The sequence below is a fragment of the Siphateles boraxobius genome, unplaced genomic scaffold (genome assembly GCF_051911475.1).
Source record: "Siphateles boraxobius isolate OS27281-9 unplaced genomic scaffold, OSU_SipBor_1 130, whole genome shotgun sequence".
Classification (NCBI taxonomy): domain Eukaryota; kingdom Metazoa; phylum Chordata; class Actinopteri; order Cypriniformes; family Leuciscidae; genus Siphateles; species Siphateles boraxobius.
Window position 1 is genome coordinate 4,685,086 of NW_027508734.1, and position 20,188 is coordinate 4,705,273.

General features: G+C 45.1%; 1 protein-coding gene and 1 long non-coding RNA gene across 2 annotated transcripts in view; both read left to right on the forward strand.

Annotated features, from left to right (window-relative positions):
* The window catches only part of LOC143736438 (basement membrane-specific heparan sulfate proteoglycan core protein-like), a 386,240-nt gene that overhangs the window by 311,328 nt on the left and 54,724 nt on the right, over positions 1-20,188 (forward strand). The window lies entirely within an intron of this gene.
* On the forward strand, positions 15,392-16,503 carry LOC143736499 (uncharacterized). The gene is made up of 3 exons (XR_013203459.1): positions 15,392-15,493; positions 16,207-16,280; positions 16,396-16,503. It is a non-coding gene; the product is annotated as an uncharacterized LOC143736499 (long non-coding RNA).

A 20,188-nucleotide genomic window follows, 5' to 3' on the forward strand; every position in this document is an offset into this window, starting at 1 on the left:
CGAGAATGTTGTGGACGGTATGCAAATTGAGAATAGAGCAGACAAACTTACCCCACCGTGTGAGATTTGCATACAAGGCAAGTTTATTGAAACTAGAAATCGAGAGCCTGATGCGAGAGCCAAAGCAGCTCTAGAAATGGTACACACTGATCTAGCAGGACCTATAGACCCAATGTCCAAAGACGGACATAAATATGCATTATCTTTCACAGATGATTATTCTAGTGCTATTTTTGTATACTTTTTGAGAAACAAGAGTGACACAACAACCACCACAGAGAAATTCCTTGCTGATATGGCTCCATATGGGAGAGTTAAATGCATCAGGTCTGATAATGGGACGGAGTTCACAGGAAAGGAGTACCAGGCATTATTGAGTAGAAATAGTATTAGACATGAGACGTCTGCACCATACTCTCCACACCAAAACGGCACTGCGGAACGAAACTGGAGAACCTTATTTGACATGGCTAGGTGCATGTTAATAGAAAGTGGGTTACCAAAAACATTGTGGACCTATGCAGTCCAGACTGCTGCTGTAGTGAGAAACAGATGTTTTAATAACCGAACTAAACAGACAGCTTACTTCATGTTAACAAGCAGGCAACCGAGCATTTCTAGAATGCAGAAGTTTGGTATTTCGTGTTACACTTATCAACATGAGAAAAGTAAGCTGAACTCGAGATGTGAGAAGGGCATTTTTGTGGGATATGACAAGAATAGTCCAGCATACATGATCTACTATCCTGATAGCGGGAAAATACAGAAGCGCAGACTAGTAGAGTTTTTACCCAGAATGAGTGTTGAGGCGGACGAGATGCCGATTGATGATGATTTGGACGATTTTAGGGTTAGGCATAATCTCAAAGAATCGAAAAGAGGAGGTCCTGAAATTAATCGGCAGAATTCTCAGGAACCGGTCATAGTAAAAAAGCCAGAAATGTGCGAAAACCAAACACAAATAGATCATGAACCTGAAAAAGGGAGAAATCCTGCCAGAGAGAGGAAAAGGACAGGTTATTTAAGTGATTATGTTTGTGGTTTTGATGGTGACGAAGCTGACATTGATTATTGTTACAGACTTGTATGTAATGTACCCCAGACATACAAAGAAGCAGTAACATCAGTGAATGCAAACTTGATTCATGCATACAGCGACGCAAATTGGGCAGCTGATGTAACTGATAGACGGAGTACTACAGGTTACTGTGTTAGCCTAAACAAAAATGGTCCACTGGTCTCATGGAAGACCAAAAGACAGCCTACTGTTGCACTGTCGACTTCTGAAGCAGAGTATATGGCTTTAGCTGCGACTGTACAGGAGTGTTTATTTCTACAGCAATTGTTAGAAAACATTGATGGTCAGAAATATGAATCGAGAGTGTTTGAGGACAATCAGGGTGCCATTGCTTTAGCAAAGAATCCTGTGTATAGACACCGGTGTAAACATGTAGACATAATGTAAATTTCATTTTGTGAGATCTGTGATAAAGGAGGGCAGAATTAATTTGGAATACTGTCCAACTGATGATATGGTTGCGGATGTGATAACAAAACCAGCAACAAAGCTCAAGTTTTCTTTGAACCAGGCAATCATATTGCAGAGTGTATGTCATGTGACCTAATCAGCGACTGAATGAATGCACATGTGTTTGTTTAAATAAAGTGTGCCAGTCAGAAAGAGACTGGTTGATGTGAAACAGTATTCCCTGTTGTCTGCGTAAGTTACTCTGCTAACAAAAACCTTTCTAAGGTATTCCATGACCACACCGCCCTCTATGGCTGGAGGTAAAGAAGGTGATGGCCCATTTCAGAGATAGGGAGATTTAATGGTCCTTTACAATACCAGTAGGGCTTAAGTTTGTTTTCGATTAGCGAGAGTAACAAATACTATGCGATTTTCTGTTGTTAGGTGACTTATAAAAGAAAGCGTGACAGTCTCCTATTGGCTGAAGTCTGAAAACATTCCCATCCAATTAGTGATCTTCCCTCCAAACACCAAACCCCTCCTTTCTGCTACTGACACTCATAAACGTCATGCTTTAGTATCATTTAATGCCACTAGGCTTCTTTTTAAAGGGTGGCTTTATTTTGATGATGATGATGATGATAATAATCATAAAAATGTGTGATTAGAAGTTAAACACGTCGGTCTTGAAGCAGAATATGTTTAGTTTAATTGTATAAATATGTAAATAATTATGTATATAAATACTTCAAACTTGATAAAAAACAGAATATTCCCAAATGCATTTGCTCATGAACATACCAGGCCTGTTAAAGGGACTATGTGTAGTTTTTTAGGTATTTTATTATCTAAAATAACAGCTACTGTAGATACAACACGCATTTGAAAAAGTGAGGCGCGGGAGAGAACAATTCATTTGAAGGCAATATACAATTTCACCGCGAGATGGGAGAAATTCCTACACAATGTCCCTTTAATTTGCTTTCACTTGTAACTTAAAGGAAAGCCAATGTCACATTTGACCAATGAAATAATACTCTTTACTATTAACTAGTGGGTGGCTCTTTTTAAAGAGCTTTTTTTTTAATAAAAACATGTCAAAAGACTGAATTTATTCCTTTTTGGCTGCTGTCTTTTTAGGTTTGGCTGCTTTAGGTTTCACCGTTTTAGGTTTGACTGCCTTTGTCTTTTTCCGTGCTCTTGGCTGCTTTTTTAGGAGTCACTGGTTTCTTTGTCTTATTGGGGCTCTTCGTTGCCTTTTTAGCGGCGGTTTTCTTCACTTTCTTCTGTGATTTCTTAGCGGTGGGTTTCTTCACTTTCTTCTGTGATTTCTTAGCGGCGGGTTTCTTCACTTTCTTCTGTGATTTCTTAGCGGCGGGTTTCTTCACTTTCTTCTGTGATTTCTTAGCGGCGGTTTTCTTCACTTTCTTCTGTGATTTCTTAGCGGCGGGCTTCTTCACTTTCTTCTGTGATTTCTTAGCGGCGGGCTTCTTCACTTTCTTCTGTGTTCTCTTTCATAGGTTCACTCAATGCTGCGGAAAGCGCAGTGGGATATCCTCTGGATGTGCCGATTGCCTGAAGCCCTATAGAATCACGCCAATTCATTGGCTGATGGCGCTCGCGCAAGCTGGCTCCGCCCCGACGCTCTTACGTCGTAGCATGACGAACGCGCGCGCGCCATCCTCTCCTCAGATTTCTCTGCCTTCACGAAGCGGTCACAGCTTTCCCTTCGTTCGGTTTTTCTGAGCCCGTATTTTTCTAATTCAACTACAGCTTTCGTCTCAACACTTCAGCGACTGGCATAAGTGGAACTCTGTTCTCCTTACAGTGAAGTGTCATGGATTATCAACGCTGTTCTCCGCCATGCGTTCGTTTCATTTCGAACGACGACCCTCACAGTAAGTGTGTTAAATGTATGGGTTTTTCGCATGCGCGTGAGGCTGTATTAGGATTGTCAAAATGTAAATCTCCTTCTCAAAACCCTCCGCTCTAGACTCGCGGTTTTTGAGAAGGAGTCATTTGTTTCCCCCCGTCGCGCTCCCGAGACCGCTGAGGCCTCTCGTGGATCCGCGGCCTGGGGCTCGGATGTTGAGCTCGAGGATATTGAGTACGAGCAGACGGGCCTCGCCCTTTCTCTCCCTCCCTCCCCCGAGCACGCACGTGGCGCGGTTGAATTCGCGCATGATTATTTATGTCCCAGCCCGGGAGCCCGCGAATCGGTTTCTTTCGGTCTGGATGACGTGATTTACACTGCAGCTTCCGACTCCGAGGATTTCGGGCCTGCTTTGACTGATGCCGTTATCCCGCCTAGCGGCCAGGACGCGCGGCCTACTCCGGCCTACACTGAGCTTATTGACGTGCTTTCGCGCGCTACAGAGAAGCTCTCTATAGACTGGCCTGTTGAGCCCCGCGAGTCTCAATCGTCCAAACTCGATGAGAGATTCCTTAGTGGCCCTAATTCTAGGCCAGAGCGAAGAAAGCTGCCCTTTTTCAGCGATCTGCATCACGAGATCTCCAGATCCTGGAAGCAGCCTTTCTCCGCACGCCTAACTAATGCGGCAGCCGCTGACTTCACCAACCTTGTGGGTTTTGTGGAGCAGGGTTATTCCGTTATTCCAGCGGTCGAGGACACGCTGGCTAACCACCTCGCGCCGTCGTCTGCACCGTCCTGGAAGTCGCGTCCCCTCCTTCCTTCCAAGGCTTGTAGGACTACTTCCTCCCTTATTGGGAAGTCTTACATGGCGGCTGGTCAAGCAGGCATGGCCCTGCATACCATGGCCATCCTTCAAGCCTACCAAGCGGACGTCCTTAAGGACATGGACGAAGGAGAGGGACTGACGCCCGAAGCTGTCAAAGAGCTTCGCAAAGCCACAGATCTGGCCCTAAGAGCCACCAAACACACTGCTCGGGCTGTAGGTCGCTCTATGGCGGGCTCGGTTGCCGCAGAGCGCCACCTCTGGTTGATTCTCACGGAGATCCGAGAAAAGGATAAGAGTTTTCTTCTGGACGCCCCTATCTCCCACTCAGGTCTTTTCGGGGAAGCATCTTGCTTTCTCCCCTCGCTCCCGGCGCACGTTATACCCGCCAATCGCTTCCTCGGAGGCACAGTTCGTTTTCCTCTGAAGCAGGCGGACCCAGTTACTTGTATCCAGGTGGTGGTACCCCCCAGTACGTGTCAGGACGCCAAGCGCTCTCCTCCACGGTCAACCACGCCTCCCCATGGACAGCGCGACACCCTATCTCAGGTATGTCCCCTGCACTGCAACACTCCTCTCCCTCTATCACATTTCGTTCAAGAATGGGAGCGTTTACCAGGGGTATCGCCTTGGATCCTTCGCACAGTTCGGCTCGGCTACACGCTTCAGTTTTGTCGCAACCCCCCCTGCTTCAACGGGGTCTTTCCTACTGTAGTCGACAGCGCCGCTCAGGCTTCTGTACTACAGCAGGAGATTTCATCCCTTCTGCTGAAGGGGGCGATAGAAGAGATTCCTTTCGGAGGAAGTCGAACAGGGCTTCTACAGCCGTTACTTCCTGGTCCCGAAGAAGGGAGGCGGCCTGCGGCCGATACTAGATCTTCGCCGGTTGAACTTCTCTCTTTACAAAGGGAAATTCAAAATGTTGACGCTGAAGGCCATCATATCTCATATCCGGCTGGGGCACTGGTTCGTGACAGTAGACCTCAAGGATGCTTATTTCCACATCCAGGTCGTACGGCGACACAGGAAGTTTCTCAGGTTCGCCTTTGGAGAGAAAGGGTACCAATACAGGCCTCGCTCTAGCGCCAAGGACGTTCACAAAGTGTATGGATGCTGCTCTGGCCCCGTTGCGGCTCCCGGGCATCCATATACTCAACTACCTGGACGATTGGCTCCTTTTAGCCCACTCCAGAGAGTTGGTGACTCACCACAGGGACATTGCCCTCCGTCATATTCAGTCTCTCGGTTTGAGGTTGAATACGGAGAAGAGCGTTCTTACTCCAGCTCAGAGCACGGTTTTCTTTGGGGTACACCTGGACTCTGTTCTTATGCAGGCCCATTTGGCTCCTGCACGGTTTTCCAGTCTGGAGACATGTCTGTCCCGCTTTGCGCTAGGCCAGCATGTTTCCGTGAGCACCTGCCGCAGACTTCTGGGCCTTATGGCCGCGGCCTCCCCAGTGCTACCTCTAGGGCTACTCCACATGAGACCTTTTCTGTGGTGGATGAAGCTCTCAGGGGCTCGGCCCACGGGGCCAGCCCTTCGCCTATTGAAGGTGTCGCGCAGTTGCTTTCGCTCCCTGTCAATCTGGCGGGACCCCCTCTTCCTTCAGAAAGGAGTCGGTATGAGTGCGGTATTCCGTCGTCAAATGGTTACGACGGATGCCTCTCTGACCGGCTGGGGAGCGGTTTTCGAGGGCAGGCCAGCGTGTGGGGTTTGGACTGGCGAGAACCTCTCGTGGCACATAAACAGCTTGGAGCTGAGGGCTGTCTTCCTGGCTCTTTGCCACTTTCTCCCTTTCCTCGAAGGGCACCATGTCATTGTCAGAACGGACAATATGGCAGTAGTGTCCCATGTAAACAGACAGGGGGGTTCACGTTCGCGCACCCTAGACAGGCATGCGCGTCACCTTCTTCTGTGGTCCCAGGACAAGTTCCTCTCTCTGAGAGCAGTTCATGTCCCAGGGATTCTGAACCTCGCAGCAGATTTCCTGTCGAGGCAGAAGCTCAGGTCTGGGGAATGGACGTTGAACCGCCAGACGGTGGCCCTGATCTGGGAGAGGTTCGGAAAAGCGGAAGTGGACCTCTTTGCATCTCAGGAGTCGTCCCAATGCCCGCTTTGGTTCTCCCTGAGCCCTCCAGCTCCGTTGGGGATAGATGCACTCGCCCACCCTTGGCCGATGCAGAAACTCTATGCCTTCCCGCCCATCAAGCTGATCCAGGCGGTTCCGTCCAGAGTGAGAGAGAGCGGAGTCCGCCACCTTCTGGTAGCCCCATTCTGGCCGTCCCAGCCATGGTTTTCGGAGCTGATCCCTCTGTTGGTATCCTCCCCCTGGGAGATCCCGGTCAGGGAGGACCTGCTTTCCCAGCTTCAGGGCAGGATATGGCATCCTCGCCCCGACATTTGGAAGCTGTACGTTTGGCCTATCAGAGGCCGTTAACTTTAAGCTTTGATCTCCCAACCGACGTTCAGGAGACCATTGCGAGTGCTAGAGCCCCTTCTACGAGGAGGCTGTATTCCTCCAAGTGGAGGGTATTCGAGGCATGGTGCTTAGCACATGATAGGGACCCAGTCGGCTGCCCAGTAGGCTCAGTGCTGGAATTCCTGCAGGAAAAGTTTGCTTCCGGAGCGGCTGCTACCACTCTCAGAGTATATGTCGCAGCTATTGCCGCTCATAGAGAATCAGATGAGATTCCCTTGGGGAAACTGAGGTTAGTTTCGGCCTTCATGCGTGGGGTTAGGCGCCTGAAACTGGCTCGCCCCCCTGGTGTTCCCTCGTGGGACCTGTCAGTCGTCCTGGAGGGTTTGACAGAGGCTCCCTTCGAGCCCTTGGAGTCAGCCCCTGAGCGGATTCTGACCCTTAAGGTTGCTCTTTTGTTGGCTTTATCTTCACTAAAGCGGATGGGGGATTTGCAGGCTCTCTCTATTAGTGAGTCATGCTTGGACTTCGCTCCTGGCCTGGTTAGGGTTACCTTGAGGCCAAGGTCGGGGTATGTACCCAAGGTTCTTTCCACGGCGTTCCGCTCTCAGGTTGTTAACCTTAACGCTTTCCACCCTCCTCCTTTTGCCTCTGAGGAAGAAAGGAAACTTAACCTGCTCTGCCCGGTCCGTTCTTTGAAGTTGTATGTAGATCGCTCAGGCGGTTGGAGGAAATCTAACCAGCTCTTGGTGTGTTTTGGTGCTGGCCGCCGCGGGCTTGCAGCATCAAAGCAGAGGATTTCCCACTGGGTAACGGATGCTATTTTGCTGGCTTACGAGGTGCGTAGTTTGCCTTCACCTCTTAGCATCAGGGCACATTCCACCAGAAGTGTGGCTTCCTCTCAAGCTCTTTTTAGAGGGGCCTTCTTGGAAGACATTTGTGTGGCGGCAGGTTGGTCCTCTCCGCACACCTTTGTGTGGTTCTATAATTTAGATCTTGACATGACTCCAGGTTCCCAGGTTCTATCTGCTTGAACCGGTCATGGTTATTATTATTTGGTCTGTTACCAGTTATGGCAGCGCTTAAGCTTGGCGAGTTTGGTATTTCGTTCCCACTGCGCTTTCCGCAGAGTTGAGTGAACCTATGAAAGAGAACGTCTCTGGTTATTTGCGTAACCTATGTTCTCTGAATAGGGAACGAGACGCTGCGTTCGCTGCCAAGCTCCTCGCGCTGCCGACAGTTCTTCTTTTCGGCAGAGAAATCTGAGGAGAGGATGGCGCGCGCGCGTTCGTCATGCTACGACGTAAGAGCGTCGGGGCGGAGCCAGCTTGCGCGAGCGCCATCAGCCAATGAATTGGCGTGATTCTATAGGGCTTCAGGCAATCGGCACATCCAGAGGATATCCTACTGCGCTTTCCGCAGCGTCTCGTTCGCTATTCAGAGAACATAGGTTACGCAAGTAACCAGAGACGATTTCTTAGCGGCGGGTTTCTTCACTTTCTTCTGTGATTTCTTAGCGGCGGGTTTCTTTGCTGCTGCAGTTTTGGGCTCTTCATTGCCTTTTTAGTGGATTACTGAATTCGGGTAGGATTGGGTTTTGTTCCTAATCTTGCATATTTATCTCAATATAGGCTAATCATAATAATTTGAACACTTATTATATTTTTTTTATATATGCATTTATTGAGGTCAGCGGTATAACCATAAAAGTGATATCAACCAACGTTGGCAGCCCTTTAAATAAATGCCATCATTGTTCACAGTCTAAATGAGTTCAGTTTCTCTCAGGTGGTTTAGCAGTAACTTTTAGCAGAAGTCACAGTAAGTTGTGGGTTGTTTCCAAAAGCAGCCGTTCTTATATAGTGGGTCTAACTTTTCAGAGGCCATGGGTGGGAGAAAACTAAAATTAGATTTACAGCAAAACACATCACTTACATTTTCACGTTGCAGAAGCTTCTTTCAGCTCACTGAAGATGGAGTCACTCTAGCAGAGCTTGTAGTGAGAATATGACTGTTTAGTTTTTTTAGGGATAATCCGGGGAAAAATAATCTACTTGATATCTCCTTCTAAAAAAAAGTTATTGAGATTTATCTGAAAGGAGTCACTGGTGTCTCCAAGTGTACTTTTACCATCTCCATTTTTGATTTCTGAAAGAATTGGGCATACCTGAATTTAAAAGAGCGTCCTGCCCATATACATCGGATTAAATGGATAAAAATGGTCTCATTTGAAAACTCTTAATTGTAACACAGTGGTGGAATATTGCATATAGTTTATTGTATGTATTCACAATTTTATGATAAGGATAAAAAGGCCAATTTTTGTGTAATGAGTGTCTGTAATTTAGGACCTGTTTGGTGTATTTCCCTAAGGACAATTTCTTTTGAATCCTCTGTGGCAGTAAATAGAGAGAGAAAAAAGATCTTTATATCACCTTAACAAAAGTTATTGAGCTTTAATTGAAGGGAGGCGATGTCTCTGATGTCTACATGTTTCCTATATAAACACAAATTATTCAAAGTGCAAAAACAGGTTTATTACCTGTAAAATACTATTTTACCATGTTACACTCGATAAGAGAATACACACTATCACCTTAATTAATGTCACGTAATATATTAGTAAAATAAGTGAGGAATGAGAAAGTAGCAGTTTTGTATTATACACAAAGATAATAAACTCCAAGAAAATAAAATGTTTGAGAGAAAAATGTGCAAAAAACAATATGCAAATCTAAGATAAAAAATCACTATATATAAAAAAGCGCCAAACTTGTAGTTTTTGTTTGTTGCAACCATTAGAAGTGTCGCATCTGTTGACAAAACACAACAGCAGACCAAGACATTATCTGAGTGTCCATCAGTGTAACATTTTCTGAAGCAGTTTCTAGATGGCACCAAGCACAAGGGTACATTGCACTTTCTAAAGTACATAAGAGTATTTACTTTGAGGCCTGAAAGTTTGCACAAAGCACAAACTCTCCTCCTACTTGCGGCATCTGACCTAAAGTACTCCGGACAACATTGCTCACTGTGGCAGATGTGGACGGCTCTGGGGCATGAGATGTGGATGCGGGCGGCTCTGGGGCATGAGATGTGGATGCGGGCGGCTCTGGGGCATGAGATGTGGATGCGGGCGGCTCTGGGGCATGAGATGTGGATGCGGGCGGCTCTGGGGCATGAGATGTGGATGCGGGCGGCTCTGGGGCATGAGATGTGGATGCGGGCGGCTCTGGGGCATGAGATGTGGATGCGGGCGGCTCTGGGGCATGAGATGTGGATGCGGGCGGCTCTGGGGCATGAGATGTGGATGCGGGCGGCTCTGGGGCATGAGATGTGGATGCGGGCGGCTCTGGGGCATGAGATGTGGATGCGGGCGGCTCTGGGGCATGAGATGTGGATGCGGGCGGCTCTGGGGCATGAGATGTGGATGCGGGCGGCTCTGGGGCATGAGATGTGGATGCGGGCGGCTCTGGGGCATGAGATGTGGATGCGGGCGGCTCTGGGGCATGAGATGTGGATGCGGGCGGCTCTGGGGCATGAGATGTGGATGCGGGCGGCTCTGGGGCATGAGATGTGGATGCGGGCGGCTCTGGGGCATGAGATGTGGATGCGGGCGGCTCTGGGGCATGAGATGTGGATGCGGGCGGCTCTGGGGCATGAGATGTGGATGCGGGCGGCTCTGAGGCATGAGATGTGGATGCGGGCGGCTCTGGGGCATGAGATGTGGATCCGGGCGGCTCTGGGGCACGAGATGTGGATGCGGGCGGCTCTGGGGCACGAGATGTGGATGCGGGCGGCTCTGGGGCACGAGATGTGGATGCGGGCGGCTCTGGGGCACGAGATGTGGATGCGGGCGGCTCTGGGGCACGAGATGTGGATGCGGGCGGCTCTGGGGCACGAGATGTGGATGCGGGCGGCTCTGGGGCACGAGATGTGGATGCGGGCGGCTCTGGGGCACGAGATGTGGATGCGGGCGGCTCTGGGGCATGAGATGTGGATGCGGGCGGCTCTGGGGCACGAGATGTGGATGCGGGCGGCTCTGGGGCACGAGATGTGGATGCGGGCGGCTCTGGGGCATGAGATGTGGATGCGGGCGGCTCTGGGGCATGAGATGTGGATGCGGGCGGCTCTGGGGCATGAGATGTGGATGCGGGCGGCTCTGGGGCATGAGATGTGGATGCGGGCGGCTCTGGGGCATGAGATGTGGATGCGGGCGGCTCTGGGGCATGAGATGTGGATGCGGGCGGCTCTGGGGCATGAGATGTGGATGCGGGCGGCTCTGGGGCATGAGATGTGGATGCGGGCGGCTCTGGGGCATGAAATGTGGATGTGGGCGGCTCTGGAGCATCAGATGTAGAATGAGACCTCGCTCTGTTTTGCTTGCTGGGAGTTCCAGCTCTGTGTGGCCTCACAGAATCACCAACAGAGGGTGTGGGGGTCTTTCAGGTGTGAGGTGTCCTGGTGGCAAACTTGCTGGCTGCCATTCTTCATCACTGTCCAGACTGCAAAACAAGACAAATGTATAAATCCACATTGCGATTCAGAAATGCATGCTAATATTACATGCAAAAAAATTCACATATGCACGTTGTAACAGTATGCTGCAGATAGAATGAGCAGAAGAGTCAGAACTTCCAAATTAAACTTTAACTTATTTTATAAATCACACGCGCAGACAGGTAGAGGATTCTCACACACAAAGTAGATCAGACAAGGACTAGATGAACAGAGGGAACTTAAATACTAACACAGATGATGATGATAGATTGAAGGACAGGTGTTACAAATGATGATGATTAGACACAGGTGCTACAACTGAAGACTAACGAGGAGCAGGAAAACTGAACAAGGAAGACATGTGACTGATGAAAACAAGAAAAACAACAGGACAGATGAACATAACTGTGACACATAACAGATACAAGAATATAATTTGTATATGAGGCCTTGTTAAAGCTGTAGTCCGTAACTTTTTTGGGTTAAATATACCCCAAAATAAATTTGTGAGCAAGTACATAACTAGCTAGTGTTCGAAACTCTCTGCTTGCCGTTGCTCGATTCAAAACGGTAAGCTTGTAATAATGTTTTTAATTCCAGTGGTACTGGTGGATTTCCGCAGGAAATTCGAGCATGTCTTTCCGTCATTACCTCACATCTGTACACATAAAAAAGGAGGCTCGACTTTGCAGCTTTAAAAAGGTCATTAGTTATATACACCTTCTGATTACATTTTTTTTTTCTTTTGCTGAGCTTGATCGATGCTCATCAGCCAATCAGCGTTCAGCCGAACATCTCCCGCCCACAGTCTTTCAGCTGAACTTTCCTGTGTAGCCTGATAATATAATTACACACATATAATGTGTGGTTTCACTGGTTTCACTGGTGTTGTGCGTCAATGCAAAGTAAGTACATTATATTTGATCCTTGTAGCGATTACCTGTGCATTACGTGACTCGTCTAATATATAGTTTTGCCGTTATTGTGCCTTAGCTTGTAAAGCTAATGATAGGAGATTGTCACGTCTTTAGAACAATGTTGTATTGTAGCATATATATTATCTTCATGCTTTGTTGTTTATACTTATGGTATAAATGTATATTGATGATGAATATTTCATCTTTTTTTGGTGTATTTTAATTGCCAAAGTATTCGTTCTTGAGGTACATTTTAAAGTTGTAAATAACTTAGTGCGCATGAAGCCCAGACAGATTCACCAACAGAAAAACTGTTTACGGTTTACTCTACTGTATGACACAGCAAGTTTGTTTCATCTTTAATTATTAATCTCATGTCTGTATTTCTTTAAATATGCATCATGTGTCAATTTTAAAACACTTATAGGCCTATGTTTATACCTACCTACATTTTCTTTTCTTATTATTATAATTATTTTTTTTATGGAAAAAACACATATATAGGCTATACCCCCATTAGGGAAACTGCAAATATCTGAGATATGTGGTGACAAATAAACGGTTATTCCCAAATATCTACTGACCAAGTCTCTTACATTTACATTTACATTTAGTCATTTAGCAGACGCTTTTATCCAAAGCGACTTACATTTGAGGATTAAAGCAAGCGAGTCATCATGGAGAGGCAAAAACAACGCAAGAAGTGCTCAGAATACAAAGTTCAAACATTGCTCAGAGTAGCATAAACCAGACAAGCGAAGATTTCAAGAAAAAGATTTTTTTTTAATTTTTTTTTCTTCCTGTGTTAAGTGCTCACGGAAGAGATGAGTTTTCAGTTGTCTTTTGAATGCTGTCAGGGATTCTGCATTCCGGACGAGGGTGGGGAGATCATTTCACCAGCATGGAACCGTGAATGAGAATGTTCTGGACAGTGATTTTGTACCTTGCTGTGAAGGCACCACGAGCCGTCGCTCCTTGGCCGATCGTAGGCTTCTGGTAGGGATGTAGACCCGTAGGAGTGAGTGAAAGTAGGAGGGAGCTGAGCCGGTGGACAATTTGTAAGCAAGTGTCAGCGCCTTGAACTTGATTCGAGCAGCGAGTGGTAGCCAATGCAGGGAGATGAACAGCGGAGTGACGTGGGCCCTTTTTGGCTCGTTGAAGACAAGACGAGCAGCAGCATTCTGGATCATTTGTAAGGGTTTAGTTGCACATGATGGAAGACCAGCTAGAAGAGCATTGCAGTAATCAAGCCTAGAAATAACCAGGGCCTGGACAAGAAGTTGTGTTGCATGCTCAGTTAGGAAAGGCCTGATCTTCCTGATGTTGTGCTTGCAAACCTGCATGATCGAGCTGTCTTTGAAATGTGGTCTGTGAAGGTTAGCTGGTCATCAAAGATTACTCCAAGATTTCTGACCGACCTTGATGGGGTGATTGAGGATGAGTCTAGCTGGATAGTGAAGTCGTGCTGTAGAGACTCATTGGCAGGGAGAACGAGAAGCTCAGTCTTTGCCAGATTGAGCTGCAGGTGATGTTCCTTCATCCATGCCGAGATGTCCGCCAGACAGCTAGAGATACGTGCAGCTACTGTGGGATCGTCTGGTTGAAATGAGAGGTAGAGCTGGGTGTCATCAGCATAGCAATGGTAAGAGAAACCATGTGCCTGTATGATGGGTCCCAGTGATGTGGTGTAAATGGAGAAGAGGAGGGGTCCAAGGACTGAACCCTGGGGAACCCCTGTGGTCTGTTGATGTGCTTTGGATACCTCGCCTCTCCATGCGACCCTGAATGACCTACCTGTGAGATAGGACTCAAACCAGTGGAGGGAAGTTCCAGTGATGCCCAGTGATGAGAGGGTGGACAGAAGGATCTGATGATTCACAGTGTCGAAGGCAGCAGACAGGTCTAGGAGAATGAGAACTGATGTTTTGGAAGCAGCTTTAGCGATCCGCAGGGCTTCTGTGACTGAAAGTAATGCAGTCTCGGTCGAATGCCCTTTCTTAAAGCCAGATTGGTTAACATCCAGCTGGTTATTCAGAGACAGGAAAGATGATACTTGGTTGAAAGCAACTCGTTCAAGTGTTTTTGCAATGAAAGGTAGGAGAGAGACAGGTCTGTAATTCTCTAGAAGTGATGTGTTTAATGTTGGTTTTTTAAGCAGTGGGGTTACCCAAGCCTGCTTAAATGCTGTAGGAAAAATGCCAGTATGGAGGGATGAGTTGATGATGTGTGTGAGTGCTGGTAGAAGTGTGGGAGAGATGGCTTGAAGAAGGTGTGAGGGGATGGGGTCTAGAGGGCAGGTGGTTGGATGACTGGAGAGGAGAAGTTTAGATACTTCTCCCTCGGTAAGAGGAGAGAAGGAGGAGAGAAGGTTATTGGCTGTGGGAGAGGTTGGACTAGGTTCCTGTGTGTGTGGAGGAGAGAACTGACTGCTAATGGTTGTTGTTTTGTTAATGAAGAAGTTAGCAAAATCATCAGCAGTTAGCGAGGAGGTGGGTGGTGGTGGAGGTGGACAGAGGAGAGAGTTGAATGTCTTGAAAAGTGTTCGTGTGTAAGAGGCGGAGTTGATCTTGTTATGGAAATATGAAGATTTTGCGGCGTGAACATCAGCAGAAAAGGAAGAGAGCAGAGATTGGTACATACTCAGGTCAGATGTATCTTTTGATTTGCGCCATTTCCTCTCCATTGCCCTGAGTTTAGACCGGTGTTCTTGACACCCTGTGGAGGGTTTCAAACTTAACTGGCAATTTACTTAAATGTGATTGTTCTTTCACAGCCAACTCATTTCTTCAGGCCTAATAATAGAGTTGAGCTCATAGTCGTGGTTTGACTTCTGCTCTGTTTCTGCTCTGTGGTTTTAAGAAGAGTAGAGGAAACATTTATGCCTTTCTACATCTTTAGTTTCATAAACCTCAAAATATCATCACAAGAGCAAAGATTCACAGAATGTCTGTGTAATTTTCATTGACTTTCCTTTTTTATAAATCCCAAACCATGTTAATTTCTTCTCTAAAAGGAGGACAGTGAGAAAGGGTTGTTTAGAAATGATGAATGATGTCACTTCTAAACCTTTCACACTACTATCCTTTTAGAGAATACATGAACATAGTTTTAACCCTCTAATGGCATGAATTTTTATTTTGTGAGGGAAAAAATGTTCACTCCATTTTTTGGGAGCTCGGGGGTCCCGAATAATATATTCATCATAAAATGTGTCCAACCAATCACAAACATCACACAATCAAATAAACAAACTAATACTAATTACATCTAATACCTCATGTATAAATGTTTCTCACATTTAATATAATTATATAAACCAAATACACACACACATTACCTTACTGACTGACCCCTGACCCCCTAACTGACCTCTGACCTCCCGACTGTCTCTCGATTCAGGGATCCTCTCTTCCTGTCTCTCCTCAAGCTCACTGTCAGAGCGAATGACCCGATCGTGTTCCTTCCGCCCATAACATGTTCTTGTGTCCATTTCCTGTGAGTATCAGTAGATAGTAGAAACATTGACTATTGGTGCGTTCAAGTCTTGACAGAAAGATGGTATTTACGATTGACTTATATTTAAACATGTTAAAAAGCAATATTTTTCTTACCAATTGGTGGCACTGTGTCACATGTGGCTTCTCTTCCTGAAATGAAGCCCCCCCCCCCCCCCCCCCCCCAAACTAAAAAAAAAAATAATAATAATAATTAAAGAAGAAGTGTGAGGTCCAAAAAGGAAGTTTGTTGTCTGAGAGCAACATCATGCCATCCTGTTGTGGCCAACTATCAGTTCATTTGTACATATCAGTTCATATTGAGTCTCTGATCATTTGAAAGAAATATAGTAAAAGATAAGTGAAATATCTTATTATTGATATCATTGTTTACTTTATTAGAAACAATCACACTGGGCTTTAAATGTTGACAAATTGCTGCAAATTAGGTGAAATGGGATGTAAACACTTTCATGGTGAAGATTTTTATCTTTTTTTAATAATTTTTTTTTATCTTTTTTTATCTTTTTTTAATAAAAATAAAAAAGGATGGAAAATATTCAGATTCTGACTGATTTTAATGACATTGGATTACTTGTTTATTCTATCAATCCTCATGTAAAACAATTGCTTTATTAAACAAACAAGCTATTTCAAATGCATCACTTTATTATCAGCAGGATTGTGATGTTGATGCAGATCGCTGGCCAACAGCTTGTGTGTTTCAGGGTCCTAATGTTCTCCAGATTCAGGGTCTGTTAACACACATTAAGGAAACTTTTTAAAAGGTCAGGACTCATTTTACAAGGGCCCTGTTCACTTTATTATCTTACTACTAACCCTAACCCTCACTTAAAGAAGATCTGGCCTTTTGTGATTCTGTTTCTCCAACCTTTTCTTCAGTTCATCAAGTCGAGGCCTGTTTGACTGAGAGCCGAAGCGCTGAGGACAGAAAACACAGAGTTGACCAGCAACATTTTAGTTTTTATGGAACGAAACTTTATGATAAAAAAGCTGTATATTTCATTCACTGATATCTTGTAGAGTTACATTAGACACACATTAGATGTCAAGTGGTGATTTCACTTTAATCACGGTCTGTCTTCTGTGTGTGACTGTGTGAACGAACAAAATAACAGTGAGAACAATCTCCATCAGAACTGATCTGGAAAATATGATGATTTGATGAAAATATGATTTTCTAGATGAAAAGCTGTAACAACTTGAATATATTAGTAGCTAAATATCTTAGACTGGATCTCTTTTCTTTATCTGTGTATTTCTGTGTAGAGTTTTGTCTCCTCCCTCATCTCTTCTTTCAAACACAGGAAGTGTGTGTTTAATCACACAGCGCTGTTAAATCAGTCTATTAATGTGACAGTATGGGCTCCAGTGCACTGCCTCTCATCTGTGAGTAATTTATTATATTCTAATCTTTGTTTTTCTGTTCCTAATGCAATGTATTCAGCTGAAAATGGGATAAAATAATGATTGTTGTGTTGGAGAGTCTATGAATTCACAGCATCACTGCTTATTGTATTATTTATTGATCAGATTAAATGTGATGTTGTTGTGTTGATCAGATAAAGAGATTGATGATGTATTTATCTGTGTGATAATGCATATGAAAGATGGAGGCTATGTGTATTTTTGATTAGTTTTGTTGTAATATCTTTCTTCCTATTTCAAGTAGTTCAGATAAATCAGATGTATTTGTGATATGAGTTATTGTTGAATGATGATTACACACGTAATGCACATTCTTTGAGTTTTCTGAGCTCGTAAAAACAAACTTCCCAGGAGGACTTTAATGCACCATATAGTCCTAAACATATTGATATTCCACAATGCACGACCGAACACACAATCAGCTTCTCTATCACTTCTCTTTCTCTCTGACGGTCTTATTGAGAAATAATTGCAAAAATGATTTGGAAACTCAAATGTAATTGTCATTCTATGGACAAACAGTTGATCAAACAAAGTTAAGCTTTTCTCAGAACTAACTTCTCTTTTCTCAGACACTTTTCAGTTATTTTTAACCAGTTCGCCTGACCTTCATATTTAGTTGTTGAATGATGTCAGTTCACACGTATGTCAGAATAACTATAGATTTCCAGAATAAGTTCATTACGTCGACATATGAACATGTTCCATCAATGTTTGACAATCAGAAAGAATCTCAGACTTGTATTGTCCTTTTAAACTTATTCATCAGAATCAGAATCAGAATCAGAAAGAGCTTTATTGCCAAGTGGCAAGGAATTTGTTTTGGTACTGAGGCTTCCAGTGGACTATACAAATACAAATACAACATGAAACATGAAACATAATACTACAAATTATAAGAATAAAAAAAAATAAAAATATAAATATAAATATATGAGAATAAAACTATCACAGTTTGGTTTAGTCAGAATAGACATTTTCAGATTTACAGATTATGAACCTATTTACAGTGTTTTGAATATTATAAATAAATAAATCTACATATAAGTATCACCTGAGTTGTAGGATATTGCACTAAACAGTGGGAGTATTGCACTTACAGGCATATGCCTTGGGAGGAGTGTTAACTGTTCAGAAGGGAAATGGCCTGTGGGAAGAAACTGTTCCTGTGCCGAGATGTTCTTGTGGCCAGTGATCTGAGTCTCCGTCTTGACGGTAACAGTTCAAACAGGTGGTGTCCAGGGGGAGTAGAGTCTGTGATGATTTTACCTGCTCTCTTCCTCACTCTGGAAGAGTACAGGTCCTGGAGGTTTGGCAGGGGGGCACCAGTGATCCTCTCCGCAGTCCGGACTGTCCGTTGTAGTCTCCTGATGTCTGATTTGGTAGCTGAACCAAACCAGACAGTGATGGAAGCGCACAAGACAGACTCAATGACGGCTGAGTAGAACTGAATCAGCAGATCCTGTGGCAGGTTGAACTTCCTCAGCTGGCGAAGGAAGTACAGTCTCTGCTGGGCCTTTTTCACAGTGGAGTCAATGTGATTGTCCCACTTCAGGTCCTGAGAGATGATAGTGCCCAGGAACCTGAATGACTCCACTGCTTCCACAGTGCTGTTCATGATGGTGAGTGGGGGGAGTGCTGGGCTGTTCCTCCTGAAGTCCACGATCATCTCCACTGTTTTGAGCGTGTTCAGCTCAAGGTTGTTATAACTGCACCAGGCAGCCAGCTGTTCTACCTCCAGTCTGTAAGCAGACTCGTCACCGTTTTGGATGAGACCGATGACAGTGGTGTCGTCTGCAAATTTCAGGAGCTTGACAGTGGGGTCTTTAGAAGTGCAGTCATTAGTGTACAGGGAGAAGAGCAGTGGGGAGAGAACGCACCCTTGGGGGGCTGCGGTGCTGATTGTGAGTGTCTTGGATGTGTGTTTCCCCAGTCTCACTCGCTGCTGCCGGTCCGTCAGGAAGCTGGTGATCCACTGACAGATCGAGGATGGTATGGAGAGCTGGGTCAGTTTGGCTGTGAGAAGACCAGGCATGATGGTATTGAAGGCCGAACTGAAGTCCACAAAGAGGATCCTTGCATAAGTCCCTGGTCTGTCGAGATGTTGCAGGATATAATGCAGTCCCATGTTGACTGCATCATCCACAGACCTGTTTGCTCTGTAAGCAAACTGAAAGGGATCCAGCAAGGGTCCAGTGAGGTCCTTCAGGTGGGCCAGCACCAGTCTTTCAAACGACTTCATGACCACAGACGTGAGAGCGACAGGTCTGTAGTCATTAAGTCCAGTGATTTTGGGTTTTTTGGGGACAGGAATGATAGTGGAGCGTTTGAAGCAGCAGGGAACTTCACACTGCTCCAATGATCTGTTGAAGATCTGCGTGAAGACCGGGGCCAGTTGGTCAGCGCAGGCTTTTAAACAAGCAGATGAGATGCCGTCTGGGCCTGAGGCTTTCCTAGTCTTCTGTTTTTTGAAGACTCGGCTCACGTCCTCCACACAGACCTTAAGCTCCGGTTGGATGGCAGGAGGGGGGAATGATTCATTTAATCATGTTTTGCAAAACTTTTTTTGAGAAATGTCTTGATTAAAAACTGTACTTGATCAATATGTCTTTAAATTTTACTTCAGATATATTGGAAATATATTGATATTTTTCATGTGGTTTAAGGGCTTTTTCACACTCGTTTGTTTGAGAGAAAGCGTCATCAACACATTAAAATACTGTGGTCTGAATATGGTGTGTTTTGGGGTCTTTTTAAGAGGAACTGAGATCATTTAGTGTTGACATATGTATTATTTCTGACAAGACGAGAGCTCTTGAAGTGCTGAAACAAACGAGGTGTGAAAATGCTCTTAGACCAGAAGCATGAGGTCACTTGCAGGAGGTTTTCTTTCTGCTTTTGGTCATTTCAGCTGTAGACTACTATATGTACTATACTATGTCCACATTATTTTACTATAGTCACAATTAAGGGTTTGCACAAATATTCAAAACCGTTATTATTATTACTATTAGGCCTATTCGAAAAATAAAATAATGCATTTACGGCCAGCAAAGCAATAGTAAAATTCTCCTCTGAATGAGCATCAGAACAGAAAAACACTTTCAGTTCATGTAGAATAAACTCTAGACATGTTTCAGTGTGTGATTTACATTGTGTTGAATGAATGGAAAAGCTTAATGTGTGTTTCTTCTGCTTTTAGTGCTGATGTCACTCATCCACTCTGGACTCAGTCAATATGATAAAG